The sequence below is a fragment of the Heterodontus francisci genome, chromosome 22 (assembly GCF_036365525.1).
Source record: "Heterodontus francisci isolate sHetFra1 chromosome 22, sHetFra1.hap1, whole genome shotgun sequence".
Taxonomy (NCBI): Eukaryota; Metazoa; Chordata; class Chondrichthyes; order Heterodontiformes; family Heterodontidae; genus Heterodontus; species Heterodontus francisci.
The window spans coordinates 44,048,946-44,074,439 of NC_090392.1; the positions used below are offsets into that span (position 1 = coordinate 44,048,946).

A 25,494-nucleotide genomic window follows, 5' to 3' on the forward strand; every position below is an offset into this window, starting at 1 on the left:
AGGCAGACAAAGAATGGCCACCGAAGTCATCAAAAGCCAAGGGGAAGCCTGGTCAGCAGCCTACCTCCAGCTCAGCTGCTGTCGCTGGAATCGCGCTGCCTAGGAGGACTTGCAAACATATTAAGAAAAGCACCAACTACACTTGGGGAGTCGCGGGTGTCTGCCATTTGAAATGCAATGATAATTATAACATAGAAACATAGAAAATAGGAGCAGATGTAGGCCATTCGGCCCTTCGAGCCTGCTCCACCATTCATTATGATTACGGCTGATCATCCAACTCAGTAACCTCTTCCCGCTTTCGTCCCATACCCTTTGATCCCTTTAGACCTAAGAGCTATATCTAACTCCTTCTTGAAAACATACAATGTTTTGGCCTCAACTGCTTTCTGTGGTAGCGAATTCCACAGGCTCACCACTCTCTGGGTGAAGAAATTTCTCCTCATCCCAGTCCTGAAAGGTTAACCTTACTCTATGACCCCAGTTCTGGACTCCCCCACCATCGGGAACATCCTTCCTGCATCTACCCTGTCAAGTCCTGTTAGAATTTTATAGGTTTCTATGAGATCCCCCCTCACTCTTCTGAACTCCAAAGTTCTTTTGTTCACGTAAGTAATGATCATTGCGTAACAGCCATTATTCAATTACGCATTAATTGTGAGCTACTGACTTCACCCTTCCACCTTAGTGGAATGCAAGTGTAACCACAGCCCTCATTAACATTTGATCACCCATAGGCACTAGTACTGTTTGCAGCTGGACGTGAGTCAGGGAACAAAAATGGAAAGGAGGCAACAGTCTACATGCATTGAGGTAAGATTTTATTGGTTTCTCTGTGAGTGGGGATCAGGGAGGCCAGAAACGGGTGATTTTGAGGTTTTCTCTTGCCTCCTTGGCATGTCACTCAATCTGTCTGGCCTCCGGTACAAGTGCTTCAACATCCAACGGCGTTTCATCCTCTCCTTGCTCTGCGTCCTCCTCGTGAGTGTCACTCAGGCATCTCATTATCATTTAAGGTCTCCCCCTTCTGCATTGCTAGATTGTGCAGAGCCCAGTGGACCATTACGATACATGAGACCATCGCAGGGGCATACTGCGGGGCTCCACCAGATCGACCGAGGCAACGGAATCTCATCTTCAGCAACCCAATGGCCTGCTCAATGGTTGCTCAGGTGGAGCCATGGATAGTGTTGTCCCTCTCCTCTGATGTATTGCGAGGGTTCCTTACAGGTGTGAGTAGCCATGTCTTCAATGGGTAGCCTTGGTCCCTGCGAATCCGTCCCTGAAGGAAAGTGCGGGGGGGCCTGAAAGCTGTGGTACCTGGGACATGATGGCCACATACACACATTCTATTACACCTTGCAGCCAGGGAAATCCAGCAATGACCCCAAATCCAATAACCCTCTTGGCCTGACTAGCAGGGATGGTCCGGTAGTGCACATAGTCGCCAGCCCTCCGGAACAGTGCATTGGTCACCACCTTGATGCAGCAGTGGGCTGCTGCCTGTGAGACTCCACACATGTCCCTGGTGGATCCTTGAAAAAATCCAGACACGTAAAAGTTCAGTTGCATTGTGATGCTCAGGACCACTGGCATAGGGTGACCCCAAATCCCATAGGTCGCAACTCGGCCTGCAGCAGGGCACATACGTCCATGACAGCTTCCCTGGAGAGCTGTAGTCTTCACTGACAATGCCGCTTGGACATTTGGAGGTAGCTGATTCGAGTCCAGGTGGGCCCTTCTTGGCATAGTCAGCTTCTGTCGCTCTCATCGTGGAGCTTCACGGGCAGGCGCAGCTGCCTCTTGGCCCTCCTTCTCTTGGAGATGCTGTATTACGACACGGGGGTCCAAAATGTCAGGGTATATGAAACCCATGCCAGGTAACCAGTGGGCCTTCAGATCACTGTCAATGCAGGGAAGACCCTGTCCTGACAGACGCCCTGATGGCCCTCAGTGCCCACTCTTGCTGATAGCCGACCCTCTCATCCACCAGTTTGAGCGACTAAACATCTCACACAACTAGTTGAGCCACCCATTCCAGGCCTGTCCCCTTGCACAGCAATCAAGATCCTGCACCCCTGTCAGAGACCTGGAACCCCGTGTCAGAGACATACACCATGCAGCTAGGTTGGAGAGATATGCTTTGTGAAGCACAGTGGAGATTTCAGTGTGACAACAGTTTTAAGTTTAAGTTGTAGCTTATATATGTGCCATACTACTATTGGGCCCTGCCTATCTTCAATGAACACCTCGAGAGTAACAAGTTGTGGCATGTTCACCTGGGACAGATGCTTGCTGTAGGAAGCTGCTGAATTTCAATAACTCTATTACTTTCTCTTGGTGTCAGCTGTGGCTCAGTTGGTCACACTGTCGCTTGAGCACAAGATTTTGGATTCATGTCCCACTCTAGGGCTTGAGCATAAAAATCAAGGCTGACATTCCAGTGCAGTACTGAGGGAGTATGGGACTGTCGGAGGTGCCATCTTTCAGGTAATATATTAAACTGAGGCCCCATCTGCCTGCTTGAGTAGATGTGAAACATCCCATGGAACTATTTCGAAGAAGAGCAGGGGAATTATCCCTGGTGTCCTGGTCAGTATTTATCCCTCAATCAACATCATAAAAAAAACAGATTAACTGGTCATTATCACATTGCTGTTTCTGGAACTTTGCTGTGCACACATTGGCTGCCACGTTTCCTACATTACAACAGTGACTACACTTCAAAAGTACTTTATTGGCTGTAAAGCACTTTGAGACATCCAGTGGGCATGAAAGGGGCTATAGAAATGCAAGTCTTTCTCTTTTTCAAGTCTTTTAGTTTGTTCTTTCTGCTTCTGAGTTTGCAGCCAGGCCCCGAGTGTGGCCCACAGCCATCAACCAGTTAGTTGTCGCTTTCTTGCACTTCTGATGATTCTGCTTAATGGAGCGAGCCTTTGAGTGCCAACCAGGATAGACCTCTTCTATCTGACTGCATGCATCAGCACCTCAAGGACACCATCTGTAAATATGTCTGCACTTTCAGGACCCTTGCATTAGTGAGAACAGTGTGATCCCCTTCTCTGCCATATAAAATGAGAGTATAATTCAGGGGAAGGACTGACTTGGATATTCAATGTTTCTTTAATTCATGTATTTTTTTGAAACCTTCACGACAACTATTATAAGTTTTATGGATCTATTGTAAATGTTCTTTCAGGTTCCAGCATCACTGTTCACTTCTGTAAGCAGATCTCACATCACCGCTGAACTGTGTAGATAAATTGCTGCTCAATATCTGGGAGATTGTAAAACAGACCCCCTGTTATGTTCATGAACACTCTAACCTCCTGGTCTGCCATCTTTGTTTGCCTGTCTTTTCAAAGGCAGACAGGACTCTGGTGAGATCGGAGAACTTGTGAACGAGCAAACTGGTTTATTTTACCAGGGCGGCACAGTGGCGCAGTGGTTAGCACCGCAGCCTCACAGCTCCAGGGACCCGGGTTCGATTCCGGGTACTGCCTGTGTGGAGTTTGCAAGTTCTCCCTGTGTCTGCGTGGGTTTCCTCCGGGTGCTCCGGTTTCCTCCCACAAGCCAAAAGACTTGCAGGTTGATAGGTAAATTGGCCATTATAAATTGTCACTAGTATAGGTAGGTGGTAGGGAAATATAGGGACAGGTGGGGATGTTTGTTGGGAATATGGGATTAGTGTAGGATTAGTATAAATGGGTGGTTGATGTTCGGCACAGACTCGGTGGGCCGAAGGGCCTGTTTCAGTGCTGTATCTCTAATCAGATCACAACCCTGCCTTAGCTAACTGGCATTAACATTCTTGTATGACATGCTGTATGCGTTCTCTCAGGCACCCCTGACTGGTTTGAGAGAAAGATTTCTCTGTGCCTGTCACTACCCCAGACTTCCACAAGAAAGAGAGAGAAAAAAAGAGATGGAGAGTGAGAGGGAGCAAGAGAAGAGACTATCTTCTCACCCTCCCTCACCTCTGAGTGCTTGGTATTACTCAACTAAGCCACCAATAAAAGATACCTTTATCTTCAATGAAAAGCTGCCCTTATGGTGTAAAAGTCTGCAATATTTAAGTTACCCATTCAGCTAAGCCTCCTACCAAGTATACTGAATGACAATCCATTCTATCATAATGCAATGAAGAGTTTAGGACCAAGCATTAGTAAACTACACTGTAGCAAAAAGAATGCAATATTCCACAATAAGCAAGTGATGAATAATGTCTATGTTGACTTTTCCACCTGGTATCTTCATCCAGGAACCACCTAATCAACATTAAAACTGACCGGTTAACCATTGTAAAGTCAATCTGACTGTATATAGGTTTAAATACAAAGATCTCTTAAAGGCTAAATGGGGAAAAGTCCCAAAAAACTATAAAGACTTCCTTTGCAATTTGTTTACTGCTGAGGTAGAAAATTGCAAAGGAATTCTTACTGATCAACAAATTTCAGCCTAAACAGATTCTGCTTTTCACTGCAAAATACAAACCAATGCTCGCCAGTAACTGGAAGATGAGCACTCAGGATCATTACAATTCAATCTACTTTTGTTCATTGTGTCCACATCCCAGTAATCTGTCACTCTCTAATGTAAGTGAAAATGTGCATTCACTCTCCCTGCTTGTCACTATCAAACTAGATTACCTGTCTGCTGCAACTTGTATTTTTCTATGAGTTTTACAATACTGTCTATGGGTGCAGTACAGCAGCCAAATCAAATTATTTTCCACTCTGCCACAGCCTGTTAAACAGCTTCAATAATGTAACAAAATTACATTTCCCACAAGAAGCTCACTTTGCTGGTGAGAGCTTGTGCTGCATACATAACGAGCAACCAATTCTGAAGTTTAATCAGTGACGTACATGCACAACTGTGTGTGCCCCTCTGCTTACTCTTCCCAACCAAAGGACAGTCAGGTTGGAATCTCCAATGACAGACCAGTATGCTGGTGAGAAGAAACATTCTGGCCTGTCGATTGCAGCTCTACTTGTACTCTTCTGAATCATGAGTGAATCAGGAGGCAGGCATGGAATCTGAAACAGACAAGCTAGCATTAGCAAGGATACTGTTGGAGCAGCAAAAACTAGAGCTAGAATTCCAAGAGAGAGAGAGGTCTTTGAGAGGGAAAAACAGTAAAGGGGGGTTACAAGCACAAAATAACTAGAAAGTAAAGCAGCTTGAACTGAGTAGGGAGAAGTTGTCTGTACACAGTGGAAATGCTAGTAATAAGGTAAATGACCCAGCTCAGGACAGAGCTTTGAGCTCTTAAAGTACTCACAATTGGTACAATTTCTCCTGATTAACCTTTTCGTCATTCTCTGCTGTTCTTGATATTCTGATCAATCATCTGACCTGCCACTCATCTTTGCACAATTATATGTCTTTTCCTTAAGTTTGATGGCTTTCCTTAACTTCTTTAGTTAACCACAGATGGTAGGCCCTCCCCTTAGCTTTTTACTTTATAGTAGGAATATACTTATTCTGAGTATCTGAAATATCCCCTTAATTGTCTGCCACTGCTTCTGTATTGCTCTATCTCCTAGTCTAGTAACCCAGTTCACTTCAGCTAGCTCAGCTTTCATGCCCTCATAGTTGACCTTATTCAAGTTTAAAATACTAGTCTTAGACCCACTCTTCTCTCTTTCAAACTGGGTGTAAAATTCAATCATATTGTGGTCACTGCCTTTACTCTGAGGTCATTAATTAATCCTATCATGTAACATAATACCAAGTCTAATATAACCTGCTCTCTGTTTGGTTCCAGAACGTGCTGCTCTAAGAAACGATCTTGAAAGCATTCTATGAACTCCTCATGCAGGCTACTATTGCCAATCTGATTTTTCCAGTTTATATGTAGATTAAAATCACCCATGTTTATTGCCAAAATATTTCTTCTTGAATACATCGTCCTACATTGTGGTTACTGTTAGGGGTTTGTAGACTACTCCCACTATTGACTTCTTTTCCCTACTATTCCTCATGTCCACCCAAATCGATACTACATCCTGATCTCCCGTACTAAGAGAGTTCTTAAAACTACCAGACGACCAAAAATGCCATCCTAAGCGTGTACGAGCTGGTACCGGAGGTGTACCGCCAAAGATTCCAAACTTCCATGCATGCGTGTGTATGAGTTGGTGCGTTTTAAAAATTATTTTTATTTATCAGGTATTAAGAACAATAAACACCATTTCATTTTCTTTTAACCCTTACAGGAAAACTCTGTGTGTGTCTTTTACAGTCACAGCACTTAAACAGTTAGACACTCACTAAGTTGACAAGCAATTCTTTTTAAAACACATGTTGCGGTCAACCAAGAGGTGGAAAGAAAGGGAACCATTCAACCACTTCTCACCTGGCCGTAACAAGGGATATTCTTGCATTGGAAGCAGCTCAGAGAAGGTTCACTAGTTTGATTCCTGGGATGAAGGGGTTGTCTTATGAGGAAAGGTTGAGCAAGTTGGGCCTGTACTCATTGAAGTTTAGAAGAATGAGAGGTGATCTTATTGAAGTATATAAGGTTCTGAGGGGGCTCGACAAGGTAGATGCTGAGAGGATGTTTCCTTTCTGGGGGAATTTAGAATGAGGGGGCACAGTTTCAAAATAAAGGGTCTGCCTTTTAAGATGGAGATGAGGAGAAATTTCTTCTCTCAGAGGGTCATTAATCTTTGGAATTCTCTTCTGCAGAGAGCAGTGGAGGCTTGGTCATTGAATATTCAAGGCTGAGTTAGACAGATTTTTGATTTACAAGGGAGTCAAGTGTTTTGGGGTAAAGGCAGTAATGTGGAGTTAAGACCACAATCAGATCCGCCATGATCTTATTAAATGGCACAGCAGGTTCGAGGGGCCAAATGGCCTACTTCTGCTCCTAATTCTTGTGTTCTTATGTAACATTTCCAGAGCTTCTGATCTGCTCATCCACACTCTCACTTCCTTTCGACGCTCTTGTCACCACTAAAACCCTTACTCTCTCCCAACTTGCTCGTTCCCTCCAGTACGGCCCCTCTCTGTACCCCCTTCAGTCCAAATGGAGCAGACTTGGAGATTTATGCTGGACAACTGGTTTAGCCAATCTTCACCAGATCTGGCAAGACCACATTAAGCATTATCAAGTCCTGCTCTCGTCTTCCTAAACTGCTCAATATTTCAGAATCATTCTGGAATGCAAAGATAACCCCCAGCTTCGAGACCCTATCCCCTGTCCACAAACTGTGTTCTTAAACCCCTCTCCCCGTCTCTTCCACCCTCACCTCCAAGGGGCTCATGGATTTCTTTGGCACTAAGATTGAGCTCATCCAATCAGCTGCCTCTGTCACTTCTCTCTCTTCCCCTAGGCCAGCAGATCAAATTTCCCTAAAAGCTTCCCCCCTGCTCTAGCCCTGCACTCACATCTTTCTTTAGTTTCTCTCCTATCGCCCCATATGTCCTCTCTGAACTGTTCTTGTCCATGAGACTCACATCGAGCATATTTTCACTAAACTGCTAACCACCCAACTTTCCTTCCTGGTCCCCATATTAACTGATATTGTTAACGGTTTCCTCTCCTTAGGACCTGTTCTACTCTCCTTCAAATCTGCTGTCATCACTGCTCTCAAAAAACCCACCCTGACCTCTCGAGCCTTATCCTCCTCCAACTCCCCTCCTCTGTTGTCCAGCTGCGTGGACTGGTCTCGCCTGGTTCCATCCTTACCTATTCAGTGACATCTGCAATGGATTCTCTTCCTGTTCTAAAATTGTGACCGTGGAATCCCCCAAAGATCTATCCTTGGCTCCCAGCTATTTCTCATTTGCATGCTGCCCCTTGGTGACATCATCCGAAAAAACAATGTTGGATTCCACAGGTGTGGTGACCTCTACCTCACCATCACCTTGCTTGACTCCTCCACTATCTCTTATTTGTCATGCAGCTTGTCTGACATCCAGTACTGGATGGGCAGAGATTTCTGGCAATTAAATATTGGGAAGCCAAAGCCATTGTCTTTGGTCCCTGCCAGAATCATTGTTCTCTAGCCACCAACTTCATCCCTCTTTGTGGCCACTATCCAAGGCTCAACCATTCTGCTTTTGACCCTGATTTGAGCTTCTGACGTCATATCTGTTCCATCACCATGACCACCTACTTCCATCTCCTTGATATCCTCCATCTCCGCGCCTGCTTCAGTCTATCTGTTGCTGAAACCTCCATTCATGCTTTTGTTACTTGCCTACTCAACTATTCCACTGCTGTCCTACCTGGCCTCCCATCTTTCACATTCCATAAACTTCAGCTGATCCAAAACTCTGCTACCTACATCTTAACTTGCAACACGTCCTGGTGCTCCCTGATTTACATTGGCTTCAAGTCCAGCAATGCCTTGAATTTAAAATTCACATTGTCATGTTCAAATCCCTTCAAGGTCTCGCCCCTCCCTATCTGTCGCCTCCTCTGACCTTACAATTCTCCACTCTCTATGTTCCTCCAAATCTGGCCTTTTATGCACCCTCGATTTCCTTTGTGCCACCTTTGGCAGCTGTGCATTCTGCTGCCTTGGCCCTAAGCTCTGGAATTTCCTCCCAAAACCTTTTCATATTTTTACCTCTCTCCTCCCTTAAGTCACTCCTTAATGCCTACTTCTTTGACTAAACTTTTTAATCTGCTATCATAATTTTTTTTATGTGGTTTGGAGTTAGATTTTGAAGTGCCTTGGGATGCTTTACTACTTCAAAGTGGCTATATAAATGCAAGTCGTAGCTATTTGATCCCGTAAGCCATGTAGATGTGAAGAGGCTTGGCAGGGTATTGAGATGAGCCAAGTCACAGAACATCTAGCTTCTGCCTGGTTCTTGTAGCCATGGTATTATTATGGAAGGGAACTCCTCTTTGCTGACGATGCTGCATTAACATCCCACACAGAAGAGCGTCTGCAGAGACTCATCGACAGGATTGCGGCTGCCTGCAATGAATTTGGCCTAACCATCAGCCTCAAGAAAATGAACATCATGGGACAGGACGTCAGAAATGCTCCATCCATCAATATCGGCGACCACGCTCTGGAAGTGGTTCAAGAGTTCACCTACCTCGGCTCAACTATCACCAGCAACCTGTCTCTCGATGCAGAAATCAACAAGCGCATGGGAAAGGCATCCGCTGCTGTGTCCAGACTGGCCAAGAGGGTGTGGGAAAATGGTGCACTGACACTGAACACTGAAGTCCGAGTGTTTCAAGGCTGTGTCCTCAGTACCTTGCTCTACAGCAGCGAGGCCTGGACAACGTATGTCAGCCAAGAGTGACATCTCAACTCATTCCATCTTCGCTGCCTCCGAAGAATCCTTGGCATCAGGTGGCAGGACCGTATCTCCAACGCAGAAGTCCTCAAGGCGGCCAACATCCCCAGCATATACACCCTACTGAGTCAGCGGCGCTTGAGATGGCTTGGCCATGTGAGCCGCATGGAAGATGGCAGGATCCCCAAGGACACATTGTACAGAGAGCTCGCCACTGTTATCAGACCCACCGGCCATCCATGTTTCCGCTTTAAAGACGTCTGCAAATGCGACATGAAGTCCTGTGACATTGATCACAAGTCGTGGGAGTCAGTTGCCAGTGATCACCAGAGCTGGCGGGCAACCATAAAGGCAGGACTAAAGAGTGGCGAGTCAAAGAGACTTAGCAGTTGGCAAGAAAAAAGACAGAAGTGCAAGGAGAGAGCCAACTGTGTAACAGCCCTGACAACCAATTTTATCTGCAGTGACTGTGGAAGAGTCTGTCACTTTAGAATTGGCCTTTATAGCCACTCCAGGTGCTGCTCCACAAACCACTGACCACCTCTAGGCGCTTACCCATTGTCTCTCGAGACAAGGAGGCCAAAGAAAGAAGAAGGTATTATTATGGCTTGTCGAGTTAAGCTTCTGGTCCAGTCTAATTCAATGATGGTGAACCTGGGGTGGGGGGGGGGGGTGCGGGTGGGGCGTCATAGAGTCATTTATTGCAAAGCAGGAGGCCATTCGGCCCATCGAGTCCCTGCCGGCTCTCCACGGAGCTAAGCTGTCAGTCCCACTCCCGGCTCGATCCCTGAAGCCCTGCAAGTCTCATGGCCTTTCATCATTTTGAACCTCTCTATTAGAACTTCTGTGAGCTTCTTTGTTCTACTGAAATGAACCCCCATATATTTAATTTCCTATCTCTGGTATCACCAGTGAAATTCTTATGCATCTTTTCTATGATCTTGGATGTCCAGATCAGGACACAATATTCAAACCCCAATATAAACAGTGGTTCATTTTTTAAAATCTCTCTTTTATACTACAGGCCCCGATTATTAAAACTTAAGATTGCTTCTGCTGTTTTGTTGGGCCTTTTCTTGTCTTGAGTGATAATTACCTGGCACATATATGGCAAAACTGTTATCTGAGACTTGTTATTGGCATGTTTTTCAGGTTATTCTGTAGGCTGGCATGAGGAGTTACAAATGGAGCTAAGTAATGTGGTATTGTTAGTAGACAGAACTGCTCCTGACCTTATGACGGAGGGAATGTCATTGATCAAACAGCTAAAGGTGGTCATTCCAATTATGCTGGTCGAAAGAGCTCCCAGAGCAATGTTCAGAGGCTGCGAGGATTGGCCTCCAATCATGGCTATCTTTCTAAGTATCAGTTACGACTCCAGCTGCTGGAAGGTTTTTCTCTTGATCGCCATAGATTTCAGTTTTGCACAGGTTTAAGATGTGAGATTGCTCTGGCGTTCAGCTCTCATGTCCAAGTTTCAAAATCCATTCATGCACTTTCTTCAAAGAAAGGCAAAAATTTTAATGGAGGTTTGAGAAGAATATAAATTTCTGAAATATAATACGAACGTATGAATTAGGAGCAGGAGTAGAGATGAAGTATTTTTGCATATGTTCTAACACATATCCTTCTGTATGTACTGTACTTCCCTCTCACCAAGCTTACACAAGCTGCGCTGACCTTAATTGGACCTTAGATCCGTCACATTACTGGACACTGGGTCTGGAAGCTGTTTAATATACCGGAACGTCCTTGGACCAGGCAAAAGGACCAAGTTATTGCAAAAGTATTTACAGTCTTCAAAATGCAAATACCATCATTGTGGGAATGAAGTGTGGCTTTGAATGCTTCCTACTCACTGCTCCACACGTTCTGCTAGCAAATACAGCAATCAAATTAAATTAAATCCTATTAACCTTCACCCCTGATGGTGCTAACTAAACCACAGCCATACTTGGCAATGATTCAGGAACAAATCTGTGGAAAAACTTTTATTTTCATAACAGGTACCTTGTAAAATGTACCACAGTACTTTGATAAGGAGATATTGGATTGGTTAAAAAGATGAATAAGATGGTAATGTACAAATTCTTGTCGTTGATTTAATAGCATTGCTTTCAAATGGCTTTTGATATATTTGCATATAAATTTGGAACTAACCAGTTGAGACCAAACCCAGTTGTATATAAGGTGAAGGCTTGAGACTAATTCTGGGTGTTCCTGGCAACCCAGCACTGAAGGCATTTGACTGGAGAAGTAGCATTTGAAGGTGCTCTTTCACTACTGGCATAAGAGACTCCTCAAATCTTTCATTTCACAAAGGTAAGAAACGTTTTATCAATGAGAATGGATCGCTGGTAAGTAGAAAAAAATGACTGGTATTTTATTTTGGAAAAAGGATCAAAGCAAATTGAATTAACATGTTAAAAAATTTAAGTGACTTACGCGGATATTTATCACAACAGGTGAGTACGATGAGATTCAGAAGAGTGGAAACACAATTCTCTTTAAGGAGTGCCCTTGATAGGAATCTCTACATTGAATTCATCAGCTGCCTGAATGATCTGAATAAAACACCTGAAAAAGCTGTGTTTTGTGGAGAGATTCATATCTCACTCATACTGGGTAGCCTGTATTCCCAGTATCCACTCTCTATATATTTATCTGGGTTAATCACCTGCTTTTTTTTAAGGTGGGGGTATGGTGGGATTTGAGTCTGATCTACTGACTGTGCACAGACAGCAGTAACACTGAGTTGTATTTTGGCTGCTCTCCAGCCCCTTATGTCCCGAATACTCATAGGAAAACTAGCCTGCTATCCAAGAAATGCAATCAATACTTCCCCCAGCTGCGGGCTGTGTGAAATCCCCCAGTGATGTGTTTCAGGTATTGCTTTTGATGAAGGTAACACTGCACATATCAAGCCAGGGGTTGCTGCTGCTACACACGTACCAATTCGCGCAGAGCACCAGATGAATGTAATACTAGTCACAGTCGCTGGCATAGCAACACAGAGTGAACTCAGGCTTAGCTATTCCTCATTCCACTGCACTTGTGCTGCTGAAAAATGACATTTTTACAAAATCCAGATCATTTCAATCAGGAGTGGAGACGACCTTTCAGGTCAGGCTTAAACTCACATTTCTCATTCAGCCAGTGTGACCCCCTTGTTTACACTTCCTGTTACCCCTTTATGTCCTGTTAATATTCAGAACTTTTAGATTCAGAGGCTAGTTTTCTGATGTTGGACTCCTGCCAAATTGCACATGGGAAATCTGGGTTAGTGCAGTGTGTGATTTTCCAACCATATTAAAAGGCCCACAGATCATGAGGATTTGAAGTTGAATTTCAGTCTGTACTCATGGCAAGCAAGGCTCCCTGTTGGAAAACACAAAGGCAAAAGAATGACCCTCATAAGAACATTCAGAACTATAACAGGCAAGTGATCCCCTGGGTGTGTGACAATTTCTAAAAGTGTTATGTAGGGTCGATTTCACCAGTGTCCTTTTCTGCTGCAAAGTCACACCTAAGAGGAGTGTAGGTCAGGCTGTTCAGAGTTCCTGCTTTTGGTTATTATACAGTATCTCCTGCTGGGAAGCGGTGTTGTCCAGGTGAGGACAGTAGTGGGCCAGGCTGTGAAGCCTCCATGGTCAATATCGTGGCAATAGTCTAGGCTTATACATGAGGAGCAGTCACTCGGTGTCAGGAGATGAACAGCACCATGAGAATGTACCCGGCATGTCCCAACGCCATCAAACAAAAACCGGCAACATCAATTAATAACATGTTAGTAAGCGGATTTGTGGAGTAGTTGATTTCTGAATTTATTAAATTCATGAACAATGGGCCAAGTCATTGACTACATACAGTAATGAGCTGGGTAAATAAACACTTTCTTTCTTGGGTCTGTACAGATATTTTGAATAAAGGAAGAAGGAATTGCATTTATATAACACCTTTTATGACCTCAGGACATCCCAAAGCTGTTCAATAGTCAATAAAGGACTTTTGAAGTGTAGTCACAGTTGTAATGTAGGAAGCGTGGCAGCCAATTTGCTCACAGCAAACTCCCACAAACAGCAATGTAATAATGTCCAGATAATTTCTTTACTTGTGAAGTTGATTGAGGGATAAATATTTGGCAGGGCACTGGGGAGAACTCCTATCATTTTCTTTGAATATAACCGTGAGACCTTTAATATTCAGCTGAGAGACCAGACAAGGCCTTGGTTTAATGTTTCAACTGAAAGGCAGAAACTTCTCCTCATCCTCTTTCTTTAAGGGCTAAGACAGGTGCCTAAAGCTGAGCATTGACACTAGCTGCACTGTTACAAAATGTATTTTGAGGTTTGAAACACATTAACTCTATCCCTTTATAAGTGATCAGCTCTGCCTATCTCACTTTTGTTATGACCAGGTGAGGCAGGGTCTAGGGCTCTCCTCTCAGCCATTGCCTGATTTGGCCGTAGCAGGGTTTAATTTTTAAAACACCGTGTTTTTTAGCTTCCCCTCGGTGAATCCTTGTTCACTGCTCTCTAATTGTACTGCAAAGAAATCAATCAGATAGGTTTTCTTAGATTTAAACAAGAAAGGTGTAAGTTTATTAACCTCAAAACTCTAATTCAGTTAAAAATACTAGAAATACACAACGCGACCACACTAGCATGCATACACGATAAACACACACGCAAAAAAGAGACAGCGGAGATTAAAGAAGGGGAAAGGTTTAAAATAATAGCTGGAGATCAATTTCTGGCTTTTGGGTTTGATGGAAAGTCTTTGATTGCAGTTGTCTTACAGTTCTCGTTGGGGCCCAGTGCACACTTTCAAATTTGTTTAGCTGCAGGAGTCTTCTCTCGAGGTTTGAGTGGCTTTCATAAATCCCCTGGAATGCGTGAGAGAGAGAGAAAGGGAGAGACCTTCCTTCTCTGTTGTCTTAAAATTGCAGTCTCTTTTCTAACCGTCCTAGGAGCACAATTCAAAACTCCAAGTTGGCCAGCCAGTTAGTCATGTGACTAACCCCTTATTTGGAAAAACCGTTCCTATGGTTTGTGGATTTCAAAGCTCTCGGGGGGCTGTAGTACTGTCTGTTACACAGACAAGATGTGGATCACTGTTGCCCAGACTCATCTCTGTTAATTGAATCAGTGAGCAGTTCCCATTGTCTCTTTTTTTTCAACTGCCTTTCAGAATGCAAAACGGGCAGTCATGTTTCAGAAGTCTTTTTAAATCAAGCTATTTTTTCAGTCCAGTAACAGTTTGAAAATTAATGTTCCATATGACGAAATTAATATGTCTTATTTTGGCAGGTATGCTTTTCATGACACCTCCACATCCAGCGGAATGAATTGCTATTTTAGAAGAGCATTTCATTATAAAAAATACAAAGGAGAGAAAGTACAGGAAAATACACATGCATTTCTCTCATTCATTCTCATTTATTCAGAAATGCTAAAGATTGTTACAGCCTGTCTTTTCTTGGTAGCAGTGCTGCTTTAAACTGCCCTATTTGGCATCCCAATAAACACGTAATTTTTTGGGAAGTTTTTCAGTTTGCACCCCTAGGTTGGAGTTCTTGTCATGGGCGACGACAGTGGGTGGATCCATTCTGAACTCTCTTTCAGTGCTTTGATGAGTCATGTTAAGGCTTTTCACTCTAGGGAATGGTTGCTTCCCTTTAATCCTGACTGTGGGAGGGGGGGGGATTTCTTTGCTAATCTTCCCTTTGTCCTCTGTGACACTCCTGCTTGCAGGTATTTGTCCAGATTCTACTGCACTCCCCTGCGGCACTAGGACTAGGTGAGACAGCATCCTCACGGCTTTTCTGCCATTTTGAGGACATTTTTGCTCCGTGGGTTTGTGTAAATTCCATTAGCAACTCTGGTGGGGTGCTTCTGGTGTCAGCCTTTACATAGGAGGATGTGGGGTCTAGGTTTTCCAACATTTCAGGGTTGGCTGACTGGACAGAAGGGGCTTTCATCTGGGATTCCTCCAGAAATTCATTTAACCTGTCCTTTTTGACCCTTTTTCCCCTTTCCTCTCCTACCTGTTGTCAGCCTTGTGCTTGTCTGTCCCCTTTTGTTCTCGGTGGGGGTCCCTTACAGTTCATCAGTCCTCTGCTGGAGGGTCCTCCAAACACCGATACAGGACTTAGGGGTGCAGATTTCACTGTAGGTTGGGGTTTCCCCTCAACCTGGCACATGTGGCAACTCCTACAGTACTGCTCCACATCTTTGTGGAGTTTTGGCCAGTCAAACTGCTGTCTTATGCGGGCTTTGGTTTTTTTCTATACCGACATGTACAGCCATTGCAATCTCATGGGCCATTCTTAATATTTCCTTCTGGTACCTCTGTGGCACCACTACCTGGTGAACCACTGTCCACTCTTTGTCCTCAGGTCAGTGAGGAGAACTCCATTTCCTCATCAGTACCCCATTCTTTAAATAATAGTAATGAGGGACTCCCTCTGCTTCAATTTCAGACTGGGCAACCTGTGCTAACTCTCACATTACTGGGTCAGTTTGCTGAGCCTCAGCTAGAAAAATCCATTTAATTCATTCCCTGGGTATTTTAGTTTTCCAAAGAAAGTCTCAGACAGGCAGACCTCATGGTCATCTGCAGTGCCAATTCAGTGTCCTCTGGGGGAGCTGGTTTGATCCGATTCACTACACATGCAGGGTAGCTGCAGGGGACCGTCTCCTGCCACTGACCTGTCTATCTGACCTCCTGCGGTCTCTCACTACTGGGGAAGCCCCCACCAGATCATTACCTAGGAGCAGGGCAACCTTGCCCACAGACAAAATAGGGACAATCCCTACGTTCACCGGTCCTGAAACTAGGTCGCACTCTAAGTGCACCCGATGTAAAGGCACAGGCGTGCACTGCCCTCCAATACCATTCACCACCATTCTGGTATTTACTGCACTCTCTGGGGGAAAGGTCAGGCCTTTTCCCAGTAAAAGGGATCTAGTGGCCCCTGTGTCCCTGAGGATTACTATGTGCCTGCTTGCCCCACTTGAGGGGTATGGGGTTACTCTCCCTTTTGACACAAAATCCTGATAACCTTCAGGAATCCTATTAAATTTTCCTGCACTTGCAGCAGTATGTTTCCTGGGACTTACTATTGCTCCAGTTAAAGCCACAGCTTGTTCAGCTGTGCTTTCCATGAGTGTCCTTTCTCCTTCCCTGAGCGGGTGTGCCTTGATTAACACTACTGGTTTTCCCTGTAGTCTCCAGCAGTTAGCTCTTAAATGACCTGCTTTATTACAATGGAAGCACTCAGGTCTCCAGGTCTCACTCCTACTTACAGCACCTTCCTTTTTGGCTGGAGGAGGGCCCCCTGTGTCTCCTGCTTTTCTTTCTCTCCCAGGACTGCTTGGGTTTCTATCACCTTCCCACCCTTTGTCCTTTTTGGATTTGTGGGATTAGGAAAGGTTTTCCTTTGGGGAACTGACTTATAGAGTCGTACAGCATAGAAACAGGCCCTTCAGCATCCATGCCGACCATAATGCCTATCTATACTAATCCCACCTGCCTGCATTAATCCCATATCCCTCTATGCCTTGCGCATTCAAGTACCTGTCCAGATGCCTCTTAAATGTCACTACTGTTCCTGCCTCCACCACCTCCTCAGCAAGCTCATTCCAGATACCCACTATTCTTTGTGTGAAAAATTTACCCCTTTGATCCCCTTTAAACCTCTTCCCTCTCACCTTAAATCTATGCCCTCTAGTTTTAGTCACCCCTACCATGGGAAACAGACTCTAGCTATCTACCCTATCTATGCCTCTCATAATTTTATATACCTCTATCATTATATATGAGAGCAAACTCATCAGCCAGAACTGCGGCTTGCCTGACTCTGTGAATATATTGTTTCTCTACATGTGTCTTTATGGAGAGTGGGAGAGAGTTTTTACATTTCTCTAGCAGAATTACCTCTCTAAGGTTTTCATAGCTGGGCTGCACTTTAAGAGCCCTCAACTACTGGTCAAAAGCCAGCTGCTTACTTCTCTCAAACTCCAAGTAGGTTTGATCAGCTTGCTTTTTGAGGGTTCAAAGCTTTTGGCAATAGGCTTCCGGTACTAGCTCATATGAGCCAAGGATAGCATTTTTTGTCAGTTCATAATTTGATCAACTCTCATCTGGCAACAGGGAATAAATCATGGGCTTTTCCTGATAACTTGCTTTGTAGCAGTAGAGTCCAAGTCTCAGCTGGCCACTTTAACTGCCTTGCAAGTTTTTCAAAAGATACAAAAAATACTTCCACGTCTCCCTCATTGAATTTTGGGGTCAGTTGGGAAAATGTAATCAATTCAGTATACAACCCCGAGTTACTAACCTCAATATTGGCCGTGCTTTCACTAGGATTACTCTGTCACCCCCTAGCTAACTCAAACAGCCTGAATTCTTACACAGACAAGATGTGGATCACAGTTGCCCAGACCCATCCCCGTCAATTGAATCAGTGAGCAGTTCCCATTGTCTTTTTTTTTCAACTGTCTTTTAGAATGCAAAATGAGCAGTCATATTTCAGTGGTCTTTTTAAACCAAGCTATTTTTTATGTTCAGTAACAGTTTAAAAATTAATGTTCCATATGATGAAATTAATATAGAATCATAGAAAGTTTATGGCACTGAAAGAGGCCACTTGGCCCATTGTGACTGTGCCTGCCGAAAAACAATCCACCTATTCTAATCCCACCTTCCAGCATTTGGTCCGTAGCCCTGCAGATTACGGCACTTGAGGTGCATATCCAGACTCCTGTTGAATGAGTTGAGCGCCTCTGCCTCAACTACCCTTTCAGGCAGTGAGTTCCAGACCCCCACCACCCTCTGGGTGAAAAAGTTTTTCCTCAACTCCGCTCTAATTTTTCGACCAATCACTTTAAATCTATACCCCCTCATCACTGACCTCTCTGCTAAGGTGAATAGACCCTTCACCTGCACTCTATCCAGGCCCCTCACAATTTTGTACATTTCAATCAAATCTCCCCTCAGTCTTCTCTGTTCCAACCCCATTCTATCCAATCTTTCCTCATAGCTGCATTTTTCAAGTCCTGGCAACATCCTCGTAAATCTCCTTCGTACCCTCTCTAGTGCAATTACATCCTTTCTGTAATGAGGTGACCAGACTGCACACAGTACTCAAGTTATGGCCTAATCAATGAGTTATACAGTTCCAGCATAAACTCCCTGCTCTTATACTCTATACCTCGGCTAATAAAGGAAATTCCTTCTTAACCACCTTATCGATCTGTGCTGCTACTTTCAGGGATCTGTGGACATTCACTCCAAGGTCCCTCACGTCCTCTTCATTTCTCACTATTTTCCCAATAAACATGTATTCCTTTGCCTTGTTTGACCTCCCCAAATGCATCACCTCACACTTCTCCAGGTTGACTCACCTGACCATCCAGGTCTGCCCATCTGACCAGACCATCAACATCTTCCTAAGGGCTACAGCTATCCTCCTTGATATCTAACACACGGCCAATCTTTACGTCATCTCCAAACTTCTTGATCATGTCCCCCACATTTACGGCCAAATCGTTAATAGATACCATAAAAAGCAGGGGACCCAGTACGAGCCCTGTGGAACGCCACTGGAAACAGCCCTCCAGTCGCGAATACACTCATCAACAATTACCCTTTTTTTCCTGCCTCTGAGCCATTTTTGTATCCACCTTGCTGCATTTCCCTGGATCCCATGGATTTTATTTTTTTAACCAGTCTACCATGTGGGACTTTGTCAAAAGCCTTGCTAAAATCCATGTAGACCACATCAACCGCACTACCCTCATCTATCTTCCTTGTTACTGCTTCAAAAAATTCGATCAAGTTGGTCAAACAAGATCTTCCCTTAACAAATCCATATTGACTATCCTTGATTAACCTGTGTCTTTCTAAGTGACTGTTTATCCTGTCGCTCAGAATTGATTCCAATAATTTGCCCACTACTGTTTTGTATTTTGGCAGGTGTGGTTTTCATGACACTTTACTTCACAACCCAAAATCACTATTGCTGAACTGGTGAACAAATGTGCTCAAGAATTATTCCCCTGTTTTTAATTTCACCAGGAAAAGTTACATATTTGTCTGCAACTATCTCTGGCAGTGAACTCTAGGCTCCTGTTCCACAATCCCCCTCTCTCCACAACCATCTCCAATTGTTTCTTGACTCCATGCACACTCTTCAAGATCCATCCCTGGTAACTTATTCGACAAGTCAATCCTAACTTGGATGAACAAATTCCACCCATATCCTTTCTTGCTGCTGAACCTGTGTTCCCCATCCCCCTACCCCCCCCGCCACCTTTGAACCCTTCACCATAGTTTGTCTGGATCAGGTTTGTCAATTCGTCTCACAGTTCTAGAAAGGCTTATACAGGCAATGGTACTATCTGCACGACTGAGGAGCTGTGGGATATAATGCTAAATTCACACATCAGCTAATAATTGGTTATCAGTAATTTTATTAATACAGAATTTTCTAAGAGTAATAATTTGGAGCAATATTTCCATAATCACAGACCTAATACTTGTACTCAATAATTCAGCTATAGTTTTAGTTGCATTTTTTCTGTCCTGTACTTTTTGAATCAAACTGACTTCATGGTAGAGGTCACCTCCCTCATTTTCTACTTTACTCCGACATCTTGTTTCATTAAGTTTGTTTAGTTGTTCCTGTTTGCTGTGGCTCTATGTTCCTCACTCTATTGCTTTTATGACTTCCCTTGTGTCTTTCAGTTCACATTAGGGGGTGATTTTACCAATTGTGCTATCGGTGGGAAGCCTATCAGCAGCACAGACCAGGAAATTGGACACACGCTGCCCACAATTTTAATTGGTTGGAAAATCATGGGCATTGTGTACTCAGATTGCTGAGTTGCTCTGGTGCAGGGGAAATTTCCCTACACATCACACAGCTTCATAAATATAAATATAACATACATCTTATTTAACACACATCTTATATAATATACATCTTATATATAAACTACACCTCATATACGCCAGCAATGCTGTCCATACTGTTTTAAGATTACAACACTAAAAGCAAGCACACAATCGCAAACAGTAACCCACCCTCAGTGATCCAGTGTATAATTCATATATGATAGGGCTGCTCATTTACTGTGAGGCTCTAGTGTCATTCTACAATATGTGGAAGTGCAGATTAAAGTGTTTATTTTCAGATGCAGTGAACAAAATAGCCTGAGAACAAGTTATGGAAGGTTCCTGGGTAAATGAGGTTACTGACATAATACAGCTTTTAGTTATTCATACTGCACAGATCTAAATCTCTTTTGACGTTTATCCATACCACCTCAATTCACCTTTCTGCGAATGACCTATCTTCTAATACTTTGACCTACGAATTGGTGCTAGTGTTATTTGGATGTAACTGTGGGGCACCAAAGTTTTCGGAGCAAGATTAAAGGTGCATGTCAACCCCAGATTTTAGTGATCTGTGAAGCAGGAATGAATCATGTAGCACAACAAACAGCAAGCTGACCAATGGAGCAGCAAGGAGGCATGGAAGCTATTAATGGGACTAGTACAGGGGAGAGCAGGTTTTAAATACCAAACTCCAACCAGGTAACGAGAACTGGGCTTCAGAAGAATAATTTTGATGAGGAGGCGCTAGGAATGGTGATTGAAGAAGTGACTAGAGGAGAGAAATACTTTACTGAACTAATAAGTACTCTTCCCAGGAGATCCTGATGCAATAAGCGAGGGAAAAAATAGCAGATAGATTGAATGTAGTCTCAAGAACCAAGAACCGTGAGGTAGGAGGAAGATGATAGCTGAACCCAAGACCAGCTAAATTTACACTAAAGAACAGTTGCAATGCTATGTACCTACCACATGTAGACATGCCATAGAATGGATGTTACTTCCTGTAAATCATTCGGTATAGAAACAAAGTTAACTCATACAGTGCAGCCAGGACAGAAACAGAGAGCAAAAATTCCGGAAGATGCTGGAATCACTGTTATTGTGATGGGATAAGGATTGAGGGGAGGAGGACCTGATCTAGTCTTAAACAACAAGATTCGGTTCTGAGTAGGATTGAAAGTAGAGGGGGGCAAGAGGGACTGAATTTGGTTAGGTATGGAACTGAAGGGAGAGGGGCTTAGTCTGGTCTATTGCTGGCTAGACTACAACAGGGGTGGGACTGGCGAGAAGGAAGGGGACAGTAAAGGGGAGAAGGAAGGGCGTAGTAAAGGGGAGCAGGAAGGGGTAGTAAAGAGGAGAGGGAAGGGCACAGTAAAGGGGAGAGGGAAGGGGGTAGTAAAGGGGAGAGGGCAGGGGGTAGTAAAGGGGGGAAGGGGGTAGTAAAGGGAAGAGGGAAGGGGGTAGAAAAGGGGAGAGGGAAGGGGGTAGAAAAGGGGAGAGGGCAGGGGGTAGTAAAGGGGGGAATGGGGTAGTAAAGGGGAGAAGGAAGGGCGTAATAAAGGGGAGAGGGAAGGGGGTAGTAAAGGGGAGAGGGAAGGGGGTAGTAAAGTGGAGAAGGAAGGGCGTAATAAAGGGGAGAAGGAAGGGCATAATAAAGGGGAGAACGAAGGGCGTAATAAAGGGGAGAAGGAAGTGCGTAATAAAGAGGAGAGGGAAGGGGTAGTAAAGGGGAAAAGGAAGGGCGTAGTAAAGGGGAGAAGGCAGGGCGTTATAAAGGGGAGAGGGAAGGGCGTATTAAAGGGGAGAAGGAAGGGCGTAGTAAAGGGGAGAAGGGTGGGCATAGTAAAAGGGAGAGGAAAGGGGGTAGTAAAGGGGAGAAGGAAGGGCGTAATAAAGGGGAGCAGGAAGGGCGTAATAAAGGGGAGAAGGTAGGGCGTAATAAAGGGGAGAGGGAAGTGGGTAGTAAAGGGGAGAGGGAAAGGCATAATAAATGGGAGAAGGAAGGGTGTAATAAAGGGGAGAAGGAAGGGGGTAGTAAAGGGGAGAGGGAAGGGGGTAGTAAAGGGGAGAGGGAAGGTGGTAGTAAAGGGGAGAGGGAAGGGCATAATACAGGGAAGGAAGGGCGTAGTAAAGGGGAGTATGAAGGGCTTAGTAAAGGGGAGAGGGAAGAGCTTAATAAAGGGGAGAAGGAAGGGCGTATTAAAGGGGAGAGGGAAGGGGGTAGTAAAGGGTAGAAGGAAGGGCGTAGTAAAGGGGGGCAGGAAGGGCGTAGTAAAGGGGAGAAGAATGTGCGTAGTAAAGGGGAGAGGGAAGGGGGTAGTAAAGGGGAGAGGGAAGGGGATAGTAGAGGGGAAAAGGAAGGGCGTAGTAAAGGGGAGTAGGAAGGGCGTAGTAAAGGGGTGAAGGTAGGGCGTAGTAAAGGGGAGAGGGAAGGGTGTATTAAAGGGTAGAAGGAAGGGCGTAATAAAGGGGAGAAGGAAGGGCGTAATAAAGGGGAGAGGGAAGGGTGTAGTAAAGGGGAGAGGGCAGGGGGTAGTAAAGGGGGAAAGGGGGTAGTAAAGGGGAGAAGGTAGGGCCTAATGAAGGGAAGAGGGAAGGGGGTAGTAAAGGGGAGAAGGAAGGGCGTAATAAAGGGGAAAGGGAAGAGGCTAGTAAAGGGGAGAGGGAAGGGCATAGTAAAGGGGAGAAGAAAGGGCGTAATAAAGGGGAGAAGGAAGGGCGTAATAAAGGGGAGAAGGAAGGGCGTAATAAAGGGGAGAAGGAAGGGCGTAATAAAGGGGAGAAGGGCGTAATAAAGGGGAGAGGGAAGGGGGTAATAAAGGGGAGAAGTCGGGGGTAATAAAGGGGAGAAGGAAGGGTGTAATAAAGGGGAGAGGGAAGTGCGGAATAAAGGGGAGGAGGAAGGGTGTAGTAAAGGGTAAAGGGAAGAGTCTAGTAAAGGGGAGAGGGAAGGGCATAGGAAAGGGGAGAAGGAAGGGCCTAATAAAGGGGAGAAGGAAGGGCCTAATAAAGGGGAGAAGGAAGGGCGTAATAAAGGGGAGAAGGAAGGGTGTAGTAAAGGGGGGAGGGAAGGGCGTAGTAAAGGGGAGAAGAAAGGGCGTAATAAAGGGGAGAAGGAAGGGCGTAATAAAGGGGAGAAGGAAGGGCGTAATAAAGGGGAGAAGGGCGTAATAAAGGGGAGAGGGAAGAGGCTAGTAAAGGGGAGAGGGAAGGGCGTAGTAAAGGGGAGAAGAAAGGGCGTAATAAAGGGGAGAAGGAAGGGCGTAATAAAGGGGAGAAGGAAGGGCGTAATAAAGGGGAGAAGGGCGTAATAAAGGGGAGAGGGAAGGGGGTAATAAAGGGGAGAAGTAAGGGGGTAATAAAGGGGAGAACGAAGGGCGTAATAAAGGGGAGAGGGAAGGGGGTAATAAAGGGGAGAAGGAAGGGTGTAATAAAGGGGAGAGGGAAGGGCGGAATAAAGGGGAGGAGGAAGGGTGTAGTAAAGGGTAAAGGGAAGAGTCTAGTAAAGGGGAGAGGGAAGGGCATAGTAAAGGGGAGAAGAAAGGGTGCAATAAAGGGGAGAAGGAAGGGCGTAATAAAGGGGAGAAGGAAGGGCGTAATAAAGGGGAGAAGGAAGGGGGTAGTAAAGGGGAGAGGGAAGGGCGTAATAAAGGGGAGAGGGTAGGGTGTAATAAAGGGGAGAGGGAAGGGGTAGTAAAGGGGAGAAGGGTGGGCAGTGTAAAGGGGAGAGGGAAGGGGGTAGTAAAGGGAAGCGGGAAGGGCGTAGTAAAGGGGTGAAGAATGTGCGTAGTAAAGGGGAGAGGGAAGGGGGTAGTAAAGGGGAGAGGGAAGAGGGTAGTAGAGGGGAAAAGGAAGGGCGTAGTAAAGGGGAGTAGGAAGGGCGTAGTAAAGGGGAGAGGGAAGAGCTTAATAAAGGGGAGAAGGAAGGGCGTATTAAAGGGGAGAGGGAAGGGGGTAGTAAAGGGTAGAAGGAAGGGCGTAGTAAAGGGGTGAAGAATGTGCGTAGTAAAGGGGAGAGGGAAGGGGGTAGTAAAGGGGAGAGGGAAGAGGGTAGTAGAGGGGAAAAGGAAGGGCGTAGTAAAGGGGAGTAGGAAGGGCGTAGTAAAGGGGAGAGGGAAGAGCTTAATAAAGGGGAGAAGGAAGGGCGTATTAAAGGGGAGAGGGAAGGGGGTAGTAAAGGGTAGAAGGAAGGGCGTAGTAAAGGGGAGCAGGAAGGGCGTAGTAAAGGGGAGAAGAATGTGCGTAGTAAAGGGGAGAGGGAAGGGGGTAGTAAAGGGGAGAGGGAAGGGGGTAGTAGAGGGGAAAAGGAAGGGCGTAGTAAAGGGGAGTAGGAAGGGCATAATAAAGGGGAGAAGGAAGGGCATATAAAGGGGAGAAGGAAGGGCGTAGTAAAGGGGAGAAGGAAGGGCGTACTAAAGGGGTGAAGGTAGGACGTAGTAAAGGGGAGAGGGAAGGGTGTATTAAAGGTTAGAAGGAAGGGTGTAATAAAGGGGAGAGGGAAGGGCGGAATAAAGGGGAGGAGGAAGGGTGCAGTAAAGGGTAAAGGGAAGAGTCTAGTAAAGGGGAGAGGGAAGGGCATAGTAAAGGGGAGAAGAAAGGGTGTAATAAAGGGTAGAAGGAAGGGCGTAATAAAGGGGAGAAGGAAGGGGGTAGTAAAGGGGAGAGGGAAGGGCATAATAAAGGGGAGAGGGAAGGGTGTAATAAAGGGGAGAGGGAAGGGGTAGTAAAAGGGAGAAGGGTGGGCAGTGTAAAGGGGAGAGGGAAGGGGGTAGTAAAGGGGAGCGGGAAGGGCGTAGTAAAGGGGTGAAGAATGTGCGTAGTAAAGGGGAGAGGGAAGGGGGTAGTAAAGGGGAGAGGGAAGGGGGTAGTGGAGGGGAAAAGGAAGGGCGTAGTAAAGGGGAGTAGGAAGGGCGTAGTAAAGGGGAGAGGGAAGAGCTTCATAAAGGGGAGAAGGAAGGGCGTATTAAAGGGGAGAGGGAAGGGGGTAGTAAAGGGTAGAAGGAAGGGCGTAGTAAAGGGGAGCAGGAAGGGCGTAGTAAAGGGGAGAAGAATGTGCGTTGTAAAGGGGAGAGGGAAGGTGGTAGTAGAGGGGAAAAGGAAGGGCGTAGTAAAGGGGAGTAGGAAGTGTATAATAAAGGGGAGAAGGAAGGGCATAGTAAAGGGGAGAAGGAAGGGCATAGTAAAGGGGAGAAGGAAGGGCGTAGTAAAGGGGAGAAGGTAGGGCGTAGTAAAGGGGAGAGGGAAGGGGGTATTAAAGGTTAGAAGGAAGGGCGTAATAAAGGGGAGAAGGAAGGGTGTAATAAAGGAGAGAGGGAAGGGCGT

The 25,494-nt window shown here is 45.2% G+C and overlaps 1 protein-coding gene across 1 annotated transcript in view; it reads left to right on the forward strand.

Moving 5' to 3' along the window:
- The first annotated feature begins 11,464 nt into the window (after nucleotides 1-11,464).
- Nucleotides 11,465-25,494, forward strand: part of LOC137381344 (ATP-sensitive inward rectifier potassium channel 1-like) — a 114,008-nt gene continuing 99,978 nt past the window's right edge. The window contains exon 1 of the mRNA XM_068053775.1: nucleotides 11,465-11,592. The gene's annotated coding sequence lies outside the window, so the exon portion shown is untranslated. The remainder of the gene's footprint in view (nucleotides 11,593-25,494) is intronic.